The sequence below is a fragment of the Aethalodelphis obliquidens genome, unplaced genomic scaffold (assembly GCF_003676395.1).
Source record: "Aethalodelphis obliquidens isolate GAN/ISIS:26980383/991018 unplaced genomic scaffold, ASM367639v1 scaffold16, whole genome shotgun sequence".
Lineage (NCBI taxonomy): Eukaryota > Metazoa > Chordata > Mammalia > Artiodactyla > Delphinidae > Aethalodelphis > Aethalodelphis obliquidens.
In genome coordinates, this window is record NW_020837960.1 from 25,953,778 (window position 1) to 25,970,800 (window position 17,023).

A 17,023-nucleotide genomic window follows, 5' to 3' on the forward strand; every position below is an offset into this window, starting at 1 on the left:
TAAAAAGTTGAAAGTGATACACTATTCCAAATCCTAAGATTTAGAAACAAAATAAGGTATAATTGTTAGTCTGAAGGATGTACAACCTACAATTACACACTTACTAGGTGTAATCGGTGATTTCTAAGCATGATATTTTGGCCTGCAAAACATCCAAATCTCTGCAAAAATCATCTGGGAAGTGACAAAGGTCTACAGAAATAAATTTTCCTAACGATTATTTCTTCGTTTACATTAGGAAGCCTTAACTGACTCTTCAGGAGGGTATTTTGTAACTATTTAGCCTTACCTGTACCTTTCTCTTTTTTTGGAAGTTAATATTGACCCAAATTTGACTTAGGATTAGAAACCACGCAAAAAGTTACACATCCAAAAATAGTGTTTTCAACCTGCGCGGAAGGGGAGAGGAAGCACGTCCAGAGGAGGGCCTCTGGAGAGTGGAGTTCCGGAGTTTGGGGCCGTGTGGCTGACAGGGTCTTGGTGCTCTGGCTGGATATCAGGCCGAGTTCAGGACATTGGTCCACCAGAGACCTCCTGGCACCACATAACATCAAATGGTGAAAGCTCTCCCAGAGATCTCCATCTCAACGCTAAGACCCAGCTCCACTCAACGACCAGCAAGCTACAGTGCCAGACACCCCATGCCAAATAATTAGCAAGACAGGAACACAACCCCACCCATTAGCAGAGAGGCTGCCTAAAACCATAGTAAGTTCACAGACACCCCAAAACATACCAGCAGACGCCATCCTGACCACCACAAAGACAAGTTTCAGCCTCATCCACCAGAACGCAGACACCAGTCCCCTCCACCAGGAAGCCTACACAACCCACTGAACCAACCTTAGCCACTGGGGACAGACACCAAAAACAATAGGAACTACAAACCTGCAGCCTGCAAAATGGAGACCCCAAACACAGTAAGTTAAGCAAAATGAGAAGACAGAGAAACACACAGCAGATGAAGGAGCAAGGGAAAAACCTACCAGACCAAACAAGTGAAGAGGAAATAGGCAGTCTACTTGAAAAAGAATTCAGAGTAATGATAGTAAAGATGATCCAAAATCTTGGAAATAGAATGGAGAAAATACAAGAAATGTGTAACAAGGACCTAGAAGAACTAAAGAGCAAACAAACAATGATGAACAACACAATAAATGAAATTAAAAATTCTCTAGAAGGAGTCAATAGCAGAATAACTGAGGCAGAAGAACGGATAAGGGACCTGGAAGATAAAACAGTGGAAATAACTACTGCAGAGCAGAATAAAGAAAAAAGAATGAAAAGAATTGAGGACAGTCTCAGAGACTTCTGGGACAACATTAAACGCACCAACATTCGAATTATAGGGGTGCCAGAAGAAGAAGAGAAAAAGAAAGGGACTGAGAAAATATTTGAAGAGATTATAGTTGAAAACTTCCCTAATATGGGAAAGGAAATAGTCTATCAAGTCCAGGAAGCGCAGAGAGTCCTATACAGGAAAAAACCAAGGAGAAACACGCCAAGGCACATATTAATCAAACTATCAAAAATTAGATTCAAAGAAAAAATATTAAAAGCAGCAAGGGAAAAACAACAAATAACATAAAAGGGAATCCCCATAAGGTTAATAGCCAATGTTTCAGCAGAAGCTCTGCAAGCCAGAAGGGAGTGGCAGGACATATTTAAAGTGATGAAAGGGAAAAACCTACAACCAAGATTACTCTACCCAGCAAGGATCTCATTCAGATCTGACAGAGAAATTAAAACCTTTACAAACAACCAAAAGCTCAGAGAATTCAGCTCCACCAAACCAGCTTTACAACAAATGCTAAAAGAACTTCTCTAGGAAGGAAACACAAGAGAAGGAAAAGACCTACAATAACAAACCACCAAAATTAAGACAACAGTAATAGGAACATACATATTGATAATTACCTTAAATGTAAATGGATTAAATGCCCCAACCAAAAGACACAGACTGGCTGAATGGATACAAAAACTAGACCCATGTATATGCTGTCTACAAGAGACCCACTTCAGACTTAGGGATACATACAGACTGAAAGTGAGGGGATGGAAAAAGATATTCCATGCAAATGGAAATCAAAAGAAAGCTGGAGTAGCAATTCTCATATCAGACAAAATAGGCTTTAAAATAAAGACTATTACAAGAGACAAAGAAGGACACTACATAATGATCACAGGATCAATCCAAGAAGAAGATATAACAACTGTAAATACTTATGCACCCAACATAAGAGCACCTCAATACATAAGGAAAATGCTAACAGCCATAAAAGGGGAAATCGACAGTAACACAATCATAGTAGGGGGCTTTAACACCCTACTCACCAATGGACAGATCATCCAAAATTAAAATAAATAAGGAAACACAAGCTTTAAATGACACGTTAAACAAGATGGACTTAATTGATATTTATAGGACATTTATAGGACATTCCAGCCAAAAACAAAAGAATACACTTTCTTCTCAAGTGCTCATGGGAACATTCTCCAGGACAGATCATATCATGGGTCACAAATCAAGCCTTGGTAAATTTAAGAAAACTGAAGTCATATCAAGTATCTTTTCTGACCACAGTGCTATGAGATTAGATATCAATTATAGGAAAAAATCTGCAAAAAATACAAACACATGGAGGCTAAACAATATGCTACTAAGTAACCAAGAGATCACTGAAGAAATCAAAGAGGAAATCAAAAAATACCTAGAAACAAATGACAATGAAACACAGCAACCCAAAACCTATGGGATACAGCCAAAGCAGTTCTAAGAAGGAAGTTTAAAGCAATACAATCCTACCTCAAGAAACAAGAAACAACTCAAATAAACAACCTAACCTTACACCTAAAGCAATCAGAGAAAGAAGAACAAAAAAACCCCCAACGTTAGCAGAAGGAAAGAAATTATAAAGATCAGATCAGAAATATATGAAAAAGACATGAAGGAAAGGATAGCAAAGATCAATAAAATTAAAAGCTGGTTCTTTGAGAACATAAACAAAACTGATAAACCATTAGCCAGACTCATCAAGAAAAAAAGGGAGAAGACTCAAATCAATAGAATTAGAAATGAAAAAAGGAGACATAACAACTGACACTGCAGAAATACAAAGGATCATGAGAGATTACTACAAGCAATTAAATGCCAATAAAATGGACAACCTGGAAGAAATGGACAAATTCTTAGAAAAGCACAACCTTCCAAGACTGAACCAGGGAGAAATAGAAAATATAAACAGACCAATCACAAGCACTGAAATTGAAACTGTGATTAAAAACCTTCCAACAAACAAAAGCCCAAGATCAGACAGCTTCATAGGCGAATTCTATCGAACACTAACAGAAGGGCTAACACCTATCCTTCTCAAACTCTTCCAAAATACAGCAGAGGGAGGAACACTCCCAAACTCATTCTGTGAGGGCACCATTGCCCCCACACCAAAACCAGACAAAGATGTCACAAAGAAAGAAAACTACAGGCCAATATCACTGATGAACACAGATGCAAAAATCCTCAACAAAATACTAGCAAACAGAATCTAACAGCACACTAAAAGGATCATACACCATGATCAAGTGGGGTTTATCCCAAGAATGCAAGGATTCTTCAGTATAGGAAATCGGTCAATGTGATAAACCATATTAACAAGTTGAAGGAGAAAAATTATATGATCATCTCAATAGATGCAGAAAAAGCTTCTGACAAAATTCAACTCATTTATGATAAAAACCCTACAGAAAATGGGCACAGAGGGAACTTATCTCAACATAATAAAGGCCATATATGACAAACCCACAGCCAACATCGTTCTCAATGGTGAAAACTGAAACCATTTCCACTAAGATCAGGAACAAGACAAGGTTGCCCACTCTCACCACTATTATTCCACATAGTTTTGGAGGTTTTAGCCACAGCAATCAGAGAAGAAAAAGAAATAAAAGGAATCCAAATCAGAAAAGAAGAGGTAGAACTGTCACTGTTTGTAGATGAGATGATACTATACATAGAGAATCCTAAAGATGCTACCAGAAAACTACTAGAGCTAATCAGTGAATTTGGAAAGTAGCAGGATACAAAATTAATGCACAGAAATCTCTTGCATTCCAATATACTAATGATGAAAAATCTAAAAGAGAAATTAAGGAAACACTCCCATTTACCACTGCAACAAAAAGAATAAAATACCTAGGAATAAACCTACCTAAGAAGACAAAAGACCTGTATGCAGAAAACTATGACACTCATGAAAGAAATTAAAAATGGTACAAACAGATGGAGAGATATACCATGTTCTTGGATTGGAAGAATAAACATTGTGAAAATGACTCTACTACCCAAAGCAATCTACAGACTCAGTGCAATCCCTATCAAACTACCAATGGCATTTTTCACAGAACTACAACACAAAAGTTCACAATTTGTATGGGAACACAAAAGACCCTGATAAGCTAAAGCAATCTTGAGAAAGAAAAACGGAGCTGGAGGATTCAGGCTCCCGGACTTCAGACTATACTAAAAAGCTACAGTAATAAAGACAGTATGGTACTGGCACAAAAACAAAAATATAGATCAGTGGATCAGGATAGAAAGCACAGAGATAGACTCATGCACATATGGTCAACTTATCTTTGATAAAGGAGGCAAGCATATACAATGGAGAAAAGACAGCCTCTTCAATAAGTGGTGCTGGGAAAACTGGACAGCTACATGTAAAAGAATGAAATTAGAACACTCCCTAACACCATACACAAAAATAAACTCAAAATCGATTAAAGACCTAAATGTAAGGCCAGACACTATAAAACTCTTAGAGGAAAACATAAGCAGAACACTATGACATAAATCACAGCAAGATCCTTTTTGACCCACCTCCTAGAGAAATGGAAATAAAAACAAAAATAAACAAATGGGACCTAACGAAACTTAAAAGCTTTTGCACAGCAAAGGAAACCATAAACAAGACGAAAAGACAACCCTCAGAATGGGAGAAAATATTTGCAAATGAAGCAACTGACAAAGGATTAATCTCCAAAATATACAGGCAGCTCAGGCAGCTCAATATCAAAAAAACAAACAACCCAATCCAAAAATGGACAGAAGACCTAAATAGACATTTCTCCAAAGAAGACATAGAGATGGCCAACAAACACATGCAAGGATGCTCAACATCACTAATCATTAGAGAAATGCAAATCAAAACTACAAATGAGGTATCACCTCATAGCAGTCAGAATGGCCATCATCAAAAAATCTACAAACAATAAATGCTGGACAGAGTGTGGAGAAAAGGGAACCCTCTTGCACTGTTGGTGTGAATGTAAATTAATACAGCCACTATGGAGAACAGTATGGAGGTTCCTTAAAAAACTAAAAATAGAACTAACATGCAACCCAGCAATCCCACTACTAGGCATATACCCTGAGAAAACCATAATTCAAAAAGAGACACGTACCACAATGTTCACTGCAGCACTATTTACAATAGCCAGGTCATGGAAGCAACCTAAGTGTCCACTGACAGATGAATGGGTAAAGAAGATGTGGCACATATGTACAACGGAATATTACTCAGCCATAAAAAGAAACGAAATTGAGTTATTTGTAGTGAGGTGGATGGACCTAGAGATTGTCATACAGAGTGAAGTAAGTCAGAAAGAGAAAAACAAATAGCATATGCTAACACATACATATGGAATCTAAAAAAAAAAAAAAAGTTTCTGAAGAACCTAGAGGAAGAACAGGAATAAAGATGCAGACGTAGAAAATGGACTTGAGGACACGAGGAGGGGAAAGGTTAAGCTGGGACGAAGTGAGATAGTGGCATGGACATATATACACTATCAAACGTAAAACAGATAGTTAGTGGGAAGCAGCCACATAGCACAGGGAGATCACTTGGTGCTTTGTGACCACCTAGAGGGGTGGGATAGGGAGGGTGAGAGGGAGACGCAAGAGGGAGGGGATATGGGGATAAATGTATATGTATAGCTGATTCACTTTGTTATAAAGCAGAAACTAACACACCACTGTAAAGCAATTATACTACAATAAAGACGTTAAAAAAAAATAGTGTTTTACTTTAGCTAATGATGTCCCAGAAAGATTCCATTTACATTTTGCTGATCGCAAAGACCCTTTCCCTGCCTCGGTTCTCCATTCCTCTCCACTGAAAAGGTGACATATACCCTAAGGTGGATGAGAGCCCCACCCCACCCCGCAGATCTCTGTTCTTGAAGAGATCGGCTCAGTCTGGGTATCTAAAGCTTTACCAGGAACCATATGAATTAATTACTATGTCTCATTTGCAAAATACACAGCTTCAAAATGCATATTCACCTAAAATAAAAAGAATGCTGCCTTCTTAAGGGCTAATAAACATTGCCCCTTCAAAGTATATTATACTTTTCCTTTTATAGCACTTACCAAGGGTGATGAGCTGACTGACACCCCCAGTAGGCTACAAGCTGCAGAAATGCAGTCCCCTCTATTTTTCCCGAGCACCTAGAGTTACAGGGCAGGGCTCTGCTTCGTAACGGTTAAACATTTGCCAAATTAATCAAAGCTGTAGGCTAATGACGTCCAGTTTCTTCAACTATGAGATCCTCTTATTGGCATGTGTGTGTTTTGCTGTAAGTTAAAGGAATTTTTTAATATACTTTTTCATTGTGGCAAAATACATATGATGCAAGATTTACCATTTTTACGATTTTTATGTGTACAATTCTGCGACACTAAGTGCATTTACAATGTTGTCTAACCTTCGCCACTCTGTTATAAGGACCCATTTTAATGTCAAAAATTTTCAAGGAATTCTTAACCATCAAGCATAGACTGATACCCCAAACATACACGATAGTAATTCTATCTTGTTGTTTAAAACCATACATAATGACAGAGCTAAAACTATGATTTCAATGATACTTTTAAATGGTTTTGTACTGTAACAGCAACAATACTTATTTTATATACATTAGGAAAGTGGGGCTGCATCTACATGGGAAACTATAATGTATTCAGTTAAATGCTAACGGCTGGGACTTCCCTGGAGGTCCAGTGGTTAAGACTCTGTGCTCCCAATGCAGGGGGCATGGGTTTGATCCCTGATCAGGGAACTAAGATCCCACATGCTGCATGGTGTGGCCTTAAAAAAAAAAAAAAAAACCTAAATGGCTGAGACACATGTGGATCTGTAGACCCCTGCAATTACTCAGCAGTCCTTACCTTGGGAATCTACCATCGTTTCATCCTAAAAGATGAGATCCTATCACAGTGGGGGATGGAAGGTGACTCTGTCCACCCACATCCTGGAACGTCCTATGCCTAAAAGTCATTTTTCCCCACTACTATCTGGGTGGGAATGGTGATAAACATGATATTTTATGCTCACATATTTGCATACATATGAAGGAAATAGCCTATGGCAAGTCTCACTGTGTCTAGCAAGCAAAGTTAATATGGTAAGTTGTTGCTATACTCAAAAGTCAAGTCCCTTAGCCAATTACTTGAATTCCATGTCCCAGTAAAACAACATACTTTTACACTAAGTTCTCCTGAACGGTTCTTACACAAATATGCTGTCTTAATCATATTCTTTGAAGACTTAGTTTAAATGTCACTTCCAAGATTAAGCCATTCCCCACTATTCCCAGGCAGAGTCATCTGTTCCTTGTCACACGGCACTTTGCATCTCTTCCTGTCAGCATTTCCACTGTGCTGTAACTTGTCTGTCTCCCTACACTCCTAGTACAGAGTTGAAACTTATTATTGGGGTTTATTAAATGAATATATCCCTGTGCATTTGGAAAGGTAGCTTTGGGCACAGAGAATCAAGTTCACATTTTAACATTCCCAAGATTAGCTGCACATCAACATAGATTTTATCAGTGTCAAGAGGTTAAAAACTAGACCTGGGGAAGACAGTATCGTGCTGGCTAAAAAGTAAAGAGAAAAGGGAGAAGGAAGGAAGGAAGGGAGGGAAGGAGGGGAGAATGGAAAAGAGGAGAGAAGCAAACTTGCTGAAGCTCAGGAGAGAGCCATCTGAAAACAAGGCAGAGCAATCAGGCTCATGCCCCCTTGAGAAAAGAGATCTGCAGAGGCCTGGTTCTGCTTCTCCTGCAGGAGATCAGCGCACGGAATCTAAGGTCTGCAAGAATCCAAGGTCTGCACATTCAAGACATCATGGGTCTCAAAGAGCATTAAATAAGTAGTAAAATGAAATTAACACAGAGTAAACAATGGATACTTAAAGAACAAGTAGAAACAGACTATGACAGAGGAGGCTCAAAATAATGGTCTCACTTGTCCAGTAAGAACAGTGTGCGTTGTATAGTTTTAAAATTTGTCTTTGTTCTGTATTTTAGTACAGATTTTCTTATTTACTAGAGGTTCACTAATTGAATGATATGTTTGTTTTTCAAAAATCATTCTAATAAAACAAAACTTTGGGGTCATGGATCCCCCAAAATTCTTAGTGGTCCAAAGCTAGAAGACCTCAGCCTGTGACTCGACCTTGCCCAGAAGCCCCGGCTCACTGGGTGACAGTGAACAGAAGAGATGGGCAAACCAAAAACATCGTGAGACTTGGCATTGAACATCAGGGGTTGCTAACAGCCCAAAGAGAACAAAATAGACATTAAGCCTCTCCTGATGGAAGCAAACACTATGAAATAGTTTTGATAAAAACAAACAGAAAAAAAAAAAAAAACCCTGTAACTAACCAAGCCTTTAGATATAATTTCCAATTTTCAGGAAATACAAGAGTTAGGAAAGAGTAAGAGGAATATGTTCCACTAAGCCACAGGGATGAAATCAGCAAGACTCAGCGACTGAAGGAAACTGAAGTAAAAAAAGATATTTTTTCAATAAAAAGTTGCAGAGAGTAAAGAAAAAAGAAATGGAGGTGGAGCCTATTGATTTTTGTTTTAAAGGCTATTGCACTATGTGGATCTGATCTGGGGCTGGATTCAAACAATCTGTTAAGAGAAAGTATGACCTTCATGAAACCATTGGTGATTTGAACACATTAGATATTTGATGATGTTACAGGATTATTTTAATTTTTTAGGTGTGATAATGGTCTTCGTTTCAAAAAGAATGTTTATCTTTTGGAGATACATGCTGAAATACTTAGAGATTAAATGATATGGTTTCTAGCATTTGCTTCAAATACTACTGGGGAGAGGAGCTGGGAGTGTAACAAATTGGCCATGAGTTGATAACTGCTTCTGATGGTCACTGTGTTCATTACACGGTCTTCCCACTCTAGTACATGTTTGAAATTCTCCATAAACAAAAAAACAAACAAAAACTAAAAACAGGGGAAATGATGTATCACTTGTGTCACCATGAAAAAAATTTTTTATAATGTCTCAATTTCCAAGATGGCATAAGTCACTTAAAACTGATTTCTATAGTACTTACACAACTCTTTATTTTTTCCTGCTGGAGCTGCAGAAGGAACCCAACCCCACCCCATTTCTTCATATTTCCTGGCAGGATCTGGGTGGCGAGCATCTCGCCTGCTGTGTGAGGAGCAAGCTGCCCTTCTCAGTCTGCACTGTGCGCTTTTCTTCGAGTTTGCTTCCCCTGAATCAAAGAGCACTGCTGTCCCAACCCATCCAACAGGAATTTTCTCCTGTCACGAAGAAACCTTTAGGGGTTTCAAGCATTTCCATAGGAAAAGAGCAAGGTCCCTGTTTGTGCTTCTCAAATCTTGGGACGTTCCAACCTCTCCCTCCCTTAAGAAAATACAAACTCTAAAAGCTCTTTGTGCCCATACCTACCCTAAAAAGGCCTTTGACTTCTGCCTCAATTTTCGAACAATTTCAGTGCATACTAGCTACATTTTCACTTCATAATTGTTTCGCACTGGGTTTCTCTGTAATCTGTAAGAGAAAAGATGGCCATAGCACAGCAGGACATGGCAGTGAGACAAGTCTAGAGAGACTCTTCTGTATCAAAAGGTGTTTTATTTGGGGAATACAAGGGGCTTATTTAATAAATCACTTTCTACCTCTGAAGTTTGAGTGGCCTAAAAAAATCCACAATGTGCCCCACACAGGTAGGACTTCACTAATCTCGAACGACCCCAGTATTACTGTCCTCGGAGATATTTCAATAAACATGTCACCCAGCAATGTCACTAGAGTTAATATGAGCTTATTCAATTTGTTAACTATGTCACCAGCCCTGCTTATGAGATACTATTTTAACATCTTTTAATTATTATATAACAGTTCAGTGCATGGACTTTGGAACCTGAGAGAGTTGACTTTGACTCCCAGGTCCCTTATTGGATCTTACTTAACCTCTCTAAGCTTCAGTTAACTTTTAGGTAACATAAGGATACATAATGCCAACCTATCTCATAGAACCGAAAGATGAATGACACAGAGTACTCAGTAATTGAGAGTCATTACTACTATTAAAATTCCTTTTAATACCATTATTATTGGGACTAGAAAGATTAAAATGTGTAACCTCTTTCATAATGTTCAGGAGCTGAAACTAAGTTCCACTTCTTTTCCTGGGGCAACGCATACTCCCACTAACGTTAATTAAAGCTTTAATTTTACCTTCCTGGAAGCTTCCAAGTGTAACTAGAAAGCTGTATTACAGAAAGTAGGAAAGAAACATAAAGGGTAATTGTCCCTCTCTCTTAAAAGAAAATCTAACATGACTACAGTGACTTTAATTCTTAATATGTAATTTAGAGGAAACCTTTTAATTTAATGGTGGGATGCTATAAAAGCAACCAAGTTTAAAAAAGAAAAAAACACCAAACTTCTCAAGTCTTGAAACTAGTGTTTTTGATTATAAGAACTTGTTTATGCATCACTGACTTAGGATTTTGATACCATCAGCAGTGAAATTTTATAATACACATGTCTGTTCTGAGTAGTCAACAAAATATTTTCAGATCTGAACTTCTGCAGCTGACTGGGATCCCTCTTCACCAGAACACAGGGAGGATGTGTAGTGTGCTGCACCCTTCAGAGCAGCCGTGGGCTTAACTGTTGAGATGCCACTAAGGCATTTCATCCAGAACAATCGGCACACGGCGGCAGGCACCTTCCTCAGGCTGAACCAAAGAAAAATGAGGTTCAAAATATCTTCATGTCTGACACATATTTTTTTCCTTCAGATCTTATTTGTGCTAACTGTGATTCAACCTTGGAAACAGATCTAAGGAAGAAGCCTGAGAAGTCACAGTTCTGAATACTGGCCATTTCTCCCCAAAAGTCTCTCCCTACATGACGAGGGGCAATCAGGGACCTGGGGGTTGGAATCATCTTGAAGATACACTCCGGTCATTTTGTTTGCCTGCAGGGATCACTGAACTTCTGGCGGAAGACTCAGCCTCCTCGATGGTGCCTCAGTTTGTCCACAGGTAAAAATGAGCATCACTTCACACCGACCTGGCTAGGTTTCTAATAAGAATTCATGAGCACTAGTTAAAACCATTGGAGAGGGCTTCCCTGGTGGTGCAGTGGTTGAGAGTCCGCCTGCCGATGCAGGGGACACGGGTTCGTGCCCCAATCCGGGAGGATCCCACATGCCGTGGAGCGGCTGGGCCCGTAAGCCATGGCCGCTGAGACTGCGCTCCGCAACGGGAGAGGCCACAACAGTGAGAGGCCCACGTACCACAACAACAACAACAAAAAAAAAAAAAAAAAAGAAAAGAAAACCATTGGAGATCTATGGAAGAAGGGGGCTAATAGAAACGGATGACACTGTGTTTCCCTTTTATTCTCTTCAGTTACAAACGGATCTCTTTAAACAAGACAATAGATGCTGATTCTTACCCACAATATTGGGGGAAAATCCCCAGATCAAGAGAATGATGGAGAGTATCTCAGGTCAGTTCAGGTATTAGCAAGTAAGATGCTGCCTGTTACCCTGTGATATGAAATGAGAAGGCACGTTCAAATCTGGAGGAATATTTTGGCGCTTTTTCTAAGAACTAAACACTCTTGAGAGAACCTGTCCTATTTGCAGCTGGCTTTGCACATTTCAGAGAAGCCAATTGTCTGCCAAATCTAACAGTCCCAAGGACAAATCTATTATTTGAACATTGGAGGGGAAACTTCAATTAAATTTGGCTACAAAGTTAACCTTCATTTTAACTGAACAAAAGAGCATCTCCCACAGGCATTTTTGTAAAAACTACAGCAGCTAGGGAGAAATGCAAGATGCCACCTTCACTCATCTGTTTCTGTCTTTGTTGGTATTTTGGATTTTTTTGTCCCAGTATATACACCAGTTGTGCACATTATGTCCACTGAGTGGACATTTACACGTGGATGGATCTTTCCCTGCCTCCTCTGGGACTCTGCATGGTCTCCCAGCTCCCCACTCCCCAGATGCCAGCCTCCCCTATGCTCCTGGCTCTTTTTCTCAGCCATCAACATGCTTAGAGCTTTTCATCTTAGCATCTGCCTTCACCACACTTCCACCTCTGCCTACCGTTTTCTTTCCACCCCCTTCTCATCCTTAGCTCGTCAATGAGCAGTCTACACTTCCTGTCTTCCCTTCCTCCCCTACTTCTCATCCTTAGTTCGCCAATGAGTGGTCTACACTTCCTGTCTTCCCTTCCTCCCCTACTCCTTTTTCAACCACCTGCAATCTGACTTTTCTGTCACCACTAAAAATAGTCCCCCGAGAAGCCCCAGTGAATTTCCAAACAATAAATCTGGTGGACGTCTTTCAGTACTTTTCTTTCTGGTCTTTCAGCTGCAATGAAACACTATTGATGATTCCCTTCTTTCCACTTGACTCATGCCATCCCCCACGTTTTCTCCTCCTACTTCTTTAGACATCCCTTTTCTGTGTCCTTCATAGGCTGGTCTTTCTCCTCAAATGTTTACATTCCCCAGGGATGTTCTTGGGGACTTGAAATCAATCATGTTCTGATTTATCTTCTGGCACCACTAACACACACACACTCACACTCTTCTCAGACCCATCCAAACCACCTCTCATCAAAAAATCGTACTTGTCCCTCAAGGTCCATTCACCCCACCGCACTCTCCCTGGTCACTCCTACAAGAAGTGACAGAGATTTCGCTCTCGGTTGCTCTTCTGGTATTCTCTAGTTCTTGAGCACCTAACCAAATTCATCCTGGTTACTCACATACACATCCTTTCCCGAGTAGATTAGAGCTTGGACTTTGGAGTCAATCAAATCAGGATTTGAATCAGGACGCTAACCCTAACTCCACCACCTTTGGTAAGGTTTTATTAAATCTCCCAGGTTCAGCATCTCCGACTAAAAATGAAGGGGGCCACGAGTGTAGTGGTTAAGAGCAAGGATCCAGGAGATGGGTGGTCTACACTGAGTACCAGCCCCGCCACTTACTAACTGTGTGACTTTTGACAAGTTTTTTCCTTGTATGTGAAGTGGGGTATAAGAGTACATATCTCATGATGTTAATGTGAAAAATTAGGTGAGTTGATGTTATTCAAGTATTAAGAACGGTGCCTGGCACTCAGTAGGCACTAGAGAAACATGAACTATTATTATTACCTATCTGCTAGGGTTAATGTGAAAATTAGTATGTCTGAAACATGACAGGTAAGCCAAACAATGGCAGTTATTCTTATAAAAATCTGTCTTATTCCTCTTTGTATAATGCATAGCCTCAAGTACAGTCACACTTGGAAGTTACTATAGAAAGTACTATCTATCTACCTACCTACCTATCTATAAGCTACTATCAAAAGTAACTTAAATATATGTATAACTGAGTCACTTTGCCAGACAGAAGAAATGAACACAATATTGTAAATCAGCTATACTTCCATAAAACTTAAAAACATACCCTGTAAAATATACATTGTTATAATTATTAGCATGATCTATGGAAATCAAGACTTGTGCTGGCTACTCAAAGACATAGAAAATAAACTTATGGTTACCAAAAGGGGAAGGGGGTGGGGAGGGATAATAGGAGTTTGGGATTAGCAGATACAAACTACTATATATATAAGAGATAGACAACAAGGACCTACGGTATAGCACAGGGAACTGTATTCAATACCTTATAATAACCTATAATGGAAAAGAATCTGAAAAAGAACAGGAAAAAAAAAGACTTGTGCTGGTTAAAACTGTACTCAAAACACTGTTTTTTGACCCAAAGGCCATTCAAAGGTAACTGAAGAAACACATTGTGGTATATACATTAAATGGAATTCTACTCAGCAATAACGATGAATGTATTACTGATAAATAATAAACGGAAGCACCTTAAATACATTATGGTGAATGAAACAAACTAGAGCTTCCATTTATACAAAATTCTAGAAAATGGGAATTAATCTATATATAGATCAACAGTTGCCTGAGGCCCTGGGTGGTGGTCTGGGCTGTCTGCACAGGGGCACAGGAAACTCCCGGGGATGACGGAAATGTTCTGTATCTGGACTGAGGTGATGCTGACACCAGCGTACGAATTTATCAAAATTCATCAAATCATAGATTTTAAACCCCTGTAGCTTATTGTATTGTATGCTTTAAGCATATTGATTAAAGTAAAAATTTTCACTGAATGTATGGGAAGAAGAATCCCTAATCTGTCTGAAAGGCATTTCATTTTCTTGGACACCAAAGGGAGGAGGGGAGGCAATCCTGATAGTAACGACCTACTTTTAGCAGTGGGAACCACTGTCTCGTTCCCACTGTCCATCCTGAGCATAAGCATGATAGTTTTTGCCTTTGAGAAGTTCACAATTTATTATGCTAACCACTGGGAATCCCAGAAAACCTTGGGAAGTGGGTACGCATGAAGCCACAGAGCTGACACTTATGGGGTAAGACATTGATCCCAATGTGCTGGCTGTAAATCTCTGGAATTAGAACATTCTGACTGACCAATCTGGTACATACGGGGCATTATTTAGATGGAAAGGAATGTAACACACACTCTACAAGCCTTTCCAGCCAAGTGCCTCTCAGGGCGTTACTGACAGGTCAGTAGCCAACACTAGAGAATGGAAACCACTTCACTCAGCACCACAGAGAAGCCTCTTCTCAGGTGGGATTTGGTGACACAGCGCCGTTATCTGAACCAACAGCTAGAACCCGAGTGAAGGGGGATGCTGCCCTTGCTGCCATTTCTGAATTGGAATTTGGCTTGACTCACGGGTAAGCATTTTCATTCCTGTAGAAGTTCCACAGCCCCTAAGTATCTTGAAGTTTTGTTTTACACGTGAGATAAAAAAGGCCATTTCATAGGCAGCATCCTCTTCATGATAATCATCATATAGTATTCATTACATACCCAAAGTCATGCAGCCAATCAAAATTTCCCACTTAAAACTGAAATGACCCAATTACTTTAACTAAGAAAAAAAAGGTTTGGTTTTCTGGTAAAAATAAAAGGAAAACTCCAGGGGGTAAAGAGTTGAAAAAAAAAATAGATGAAAATCTACTCACCTACTCTCTCTTCTGAAGTGTTATTAAAAGGCAACATTCTGCAATTAATGGTACAGCTTTGTGAATACTCACTGAACTGCACAATTTTAAAGGATGAATTTCATGGTATGTGAACATACCTCAATTAAAGAAAAGCAATACCTACATTTTAGGTCAATCAAAGTATTTAAAGATTATAGTATCTAACCTCCACCAAACTTCCCTGATTACAACTTATGAATTGAGTAGAAACCCCTAAAGGCATCAGGAAATACCATCATATGGAATGCTGAATTTTAAGAATCGTGTAAGTCGGAAATACTAGATACATACGTAAGTGACCATCAAAATTACCTAATAAAATGTCTTCTTACTGTTAGCATGACCTGTGGAATTTTAGCCAGTTAAAATGACTACAGTGCTAAAGACTGCTGCTGCCTAAAACTGTATTAATGACTTTCAGGAAAGTCAAAATGCAAAATGCTGTGTGGAAATATAGTGATATATCATAGTGATTGTAGGAAAGGGCCTTCAATGCTTATTATGTCATATTAATAAACTTACTTTTTAATGTGGACCGTTTTTTTTTAGTCTTTATTGAATTTGTTACAATATTGCTTCTGTTTTTTTTTTTTTTGGTTTTTTGGCCACGAGGCATGTGGGATCTTAGCTCCCTGACCAGGCATCGAACCTGCACCCTCTGCATTGGAAGGCGAAGTCTTAACCACTGGACCACGAGAGAAGTCCCTGAATTTACTTTTATTGGTATTTTCTGTCACTTAAAAAATGATGATGTATCTTCAAATGATCTTTTGTGTTAAAAATGATGTCTCTATACATAGTAAGAAGAAGCATATAATCAGAAAAGGCTAGACTGAAAATAACTTGAGGAATAATCTTCACCTGATTTGTACTCTCAAAAAGAAGAAACTTTGATAATCTTCTCATAGTCACTGGACATAAAAATTATGGCCTCACCCATGGATGAACTGAATTGGATACTATTAAGTTGAAGTAAAAACCCCTTTGGGTTTTTTTTTTTTTTTTGGTATTACTTCATGATACTTTCCATATGTTTTATTTGCTATAAGGTTCAGTGAAACTTTTACTCTCATGGTGCATTAAATTTCATTTCATGGCCGAAAAAGTTCCATTTAACAGTCACAAAAGAATAACTTTTCATCTGTATGAAACCAAGAACATTCATAACAAGGAAAACAAACTTCAAGTTGAACGGTACACAGAAAAAAGTGAGTTTGTGAGCTCATTGGAAAGATCACCTCATTCGGCGGCTAAATGCAACCTTTCAACAATTCTGGCTGGTTTTAGCTATTAATACTATTTTCTTTCTGGGTTAGGGTGAGTTTTCAGATTTCTGGTGAAAGTGTTACTAGATTAAGTAAGGGGTGCCAGGCTGAGCTGCTCTGCTAAGAAATAGCTATTTTTAAAGTTATTTTTTAATTTATAATTTGGAAAATAAGCTAGTACTTTGTCAAGTGTAACATAAATATTCCTTATCTGACCTGAACTGTTTCTGAGTCTCCTTTAAGGACAGCATTACTTTGATTCTGTCACTATACTCAGTAGGCAGCTAAATCTAG

At 38.9% G+C, this 17,023-nt stretch overlaps 1 protein-coding gene across 5 annotated transcripts in view; it reads right to left on the minus strand.

The window, feature by feature from the left end:
• FRY (FRY microtubule binding protein) overlaps window positions 1–17,023 on the minus strand; it is a 425,952-nt gene that overhangs the window by 180,129 nt on the left and 228,800 nt on the right. The window lies entirely within an intron of this gene.